The sequence below is a fragment of the Phoenix dactylifera genome, unplaced genomic scaffold (genome assembly GCF_009389715.1).
Source record: "Phoenix dactylifera cultivar Barhee BC4 unplaced genomic scaffold, palm_55x_up_171113_PBpolish2nd_filt_p 001516F, whole genome shotgun sequence".
NCBI classification, from domain to species: domain Eukaryota; kingdom Viridiplantae; phylum Streptophyta; class Magnoliopsida; order Arecales; family Arecaceae; genus Phoenix; species Phoenix dactylifera.
In genome coordinates, this window is record NW_024068825.1 from 1 (window position 1) to 3401 (window position 3401).

Here is a 3401-nt window from a genome sequence, read left to right on the forward strand (position 1 = left end):
ACCTACAAACAGCATCTACCAAGAAAGGGTCGATCATATCATTCAAAGTTTATAGCAACAGGTAACAAACGCGCAGAAATTACTATAATACATCCACGAAAACACTAAAGTTATATGTGTCTCAGTCACAGTGGCAAAAAACAGCATACAGAACCACATAATGCCAACATTAAATAGATGCGGGGGCATTCCACAAACGTGGTGCGGGCAACAACAAATTAAAGCGGGTGGACAACCAATTGCATCACCAAGACTAACAGACCCAAAAAAAGTTTGCCCAGAACTTGATGACCATCATTCACATGTCATCAAATGGAGCAAGCAATGGCAGCCAACCGAAACAACAACCAGCACAAATTTATGCACAACAACCAAGTAGGATGAGAGATATAGAAGCAATAAAATAATCCAAACTCTTTATATGAAGAACCAGAGAACTAGTCTTAGCATTTAACGAAATAAGCCTCCGGAGAAATCCTAAATAGCAACCTTTTAAGCTTAATGGTTTAGGATTTCCCATGAATTTAGCATGTCAGAGATCATTTCACAAGCCAGAACATTAACAATTGAAAAGAGGGAGAGAGAGCACATCGAAACAATATAGAACATAACCACCAGAACCAAACTAAACGGAGTACCACAAACAGCCAAGAATGCCAAATCCAAGATTGCCTCGTCATCAAGAAAATAGCCGCTTTCCTTTCATAGCAAAACCCGGGTCCAAGAATCATCACAACCTTCTGGAGAAAATGGCCTTAACATATAAATTCAAAAGCTGTCAATAAAAGAATAAAGTGCAATATTTAATGAACAAATCAACCAACAGAAGAGTAGGAAAAGAAATGGTATACAGAGTTGAGTAGGAGGAAAGGCATTTAGCGATCCAAAAATCTTGTCCAGTCTCCAATAGGCTGCAGCAGTAGCCTGCAGAACAATGGACCTTCCAACTTGCAAAGCATAAAATTTTTATATTTTATTTCCGCCCTTTCCAATTTGATTAGCAAATAATACTACGAAATAGCTAGGAAGAAAAAGGGGCAAATAAATAGCTATGAAGAAAAAGGGGCAAATAAATAGAAGTGAATCTTATAAATAACAAATTCGGAATAATTCTAGTAGTCAAACAATAGTAATAAGTTTATAAGGAAAGAGTATTTCATGAACAGTTGTAGTGGAAAATCAAATTCAAACTATTGTATAGAAATTCCTGCAGCAGCAACCGATAGACCACCACATAGCAATAGAGTATGATCCAGGCCTCTGAAGCATAAAAGTTTACAAGTGAATCAAATTACCACCAGATATACAGAGATAAGTAGCAAGATCAGGAAAAATAAAAGTAGACAAAGGACCAGAATAAATAATTGATTGATTGGATAACTGTTACCAAGACTAAGGACATCATCATGGGAAAGTCCAAAGAGATTACCCTAGTTAATACCAACTCTAGAGAAATTTCTACCTCGGCTTCTGCAACTCCTACATAAATGAAGCGCAAAAATGGAACTTAAAGTTATCGCCAGCACTAGTTGGCCTCTAAGCAAGCCACTTCGTCTTTTTTCACACTATTACTTGAAGAAAAGATGGAAAATAGAGAATAATGAAGGATGACAGAATCCATGCAAGACCAAAAATTACCTGGGAAAGAATAAGTGAAATAAAAAAGAAGAGTCAGGAAAACTGAAAAAATGAGGTTGGAATGCGAGCAGATTTGAAACATGTAAAAATGTGACAGCCTGTTATTGAGCAAACAACACCTGATTTTTGACAAGCAAAATACAAACTTTGAGGATTTGGGTTCTCGAAGTCAAAATCGTACCTTTTTTTATAGCATCCTTATCCCAAAACTTTCATCAGCCTCCAAATCCTATGAATTCTTCAGGAACAGAAGAAAAAACACATCAAAAGAAATATAATTACAGTTATGTAATTAAAGAAGTCATAAAAAAACATAATCTTCAAAAAACAAGAAATTAAAAGGAAAAAAGGGAAGAGGAAGAAGAGGCTCAAATTCACCACTTCCAGAAGTTCCTCGCCTATTGCTAGAGAAGCTGCCACGCAAAGAAGAGAACTGCAATTTTACAAGTCACCCATCTTCTCATCAATATACATACATACACAAAAAAGAGCAGAAGAAAGCTAGGGGGCAGGAGAGGTGGAAGGCTGAGCCTTTTTTACCAACATACAAGAACCAACTCTTTGAGAAGGCGATTATCCGTCACATTGTATGCCTGCCCGTGCTCCATCTAAAGCATGGAACCATTATAAAAGCCATTTTGAAGCTTATGTCTTGCATGACAAGCTCACAAAATCTCGAGCATTAGATAATCAGGTCTACAATAAATAAATAAGGTTTACCGCAAATCTGAATATGACTCAAGAGGGTTCCCTCCCAGCTCACAACCTACCAGTACTTTCAAATCAAGATATGGTCAGAACCGGTCAGCAACACATGAATCACTTAATCTAGTATACCAATCTAAAATATGACTAGCTGTACTGATGCTTGTTGAACATCAAGAACAGATCAAAAAGCCAATCTGATTGAAGAAAGCACAGCCATAAGCAATAAAGGTAATAGTAAGGCAATTGTTGGGAAATAAATCAAAATATACTTACGTACTTAAAGAAATACTGCGATCGGACAGTTTTTCGACCTTTGCATGTTGTTCACCAATTAGATATGCTTGCTTAAGAGACATCAATGGTTAGGATTTATAAGGACAGCTTCCACAGAAAATCACGAATCTGCCCCTATAAAATGAGATGACCAGGAGTAGAAATAGTTCATTTGAAGGATAACACAGGAATGAGTAAAGATGCTGTCATCTTCACCCAAAAAGTTCGGACTTTTGCTGCAGCATAGGGTCCAACAATAGTGAGAAGTGAGTACTAAGAAATCAAAACAGAAAATTTACCTAGAATACACGATATTTGGCTTTGTAACAAGTCAATCTCAGATCCAAAAATAAATCAGAGTCAACCAACATATGCTTATTGTTGGTCCATTTGAACTTCCAGCAGATATGGCTACACCCTACAAATGATAAGGATAAAACAATCATTCACGACTTAATAGAATATAATCATTACAAGATATCACAAATCTCACCCTTATTAGACATAATACATTCAAAAGAAAAAAAAAGGCGTCCCAAGGTTTTTGCCCCACAGGATCTCGAGAGGTGGTTCGAACACATAATATGCACAGGTCAATATGGAGCAACCTTACCACTGCACCAAGCCCCGCCCACATAAATACATTAACAAACATACTAAAATTACAATACAAACTCAGGCATGAAAACATGAAAATTAAAGTTTCCAAGCAAATGGAAAGTCATGCAGATTCATTGTAACCAACAAGGTTAATAAAAAAAGATTAAAGGACTGGAATTACC

General features: G+C 36.6%; 1 long non-coding RNA gene across 8 annotated transcripts; it reads right to left on the bottom strand.

The window, feature by feature from the left end:
• Window positions 1-394: 394 nt before the first annotated feature.
• Window positions 395-2672, bottom strand: LOC120108722. Of its 8 annotated transcripts, none has more exons than XR_005509959.1 (6): window positions 2624-2672; window positions 2359-2404; window positions 2187-2246; window positions 2017-2071; window positions 1820-1876; window positions 395-1638 (listed from the first exon to the last, which is right to left on the bottom strand). It is a non-coding gene; the product is annotated as an uncharacterized LOC120108722 (long non-coding RNA). The 8 variants fall into 8 exon arrangements; XR_005509958.1 differs by having other exon boundaries at window positions 2359-2413; window positions 2624-2671; XR_005509957.1 differs by having other exon boundaries at window positions 2359-2413; window positions 2620-2668.
• Window positions 2673-3401: the final 729 nt, after the last annotated feature.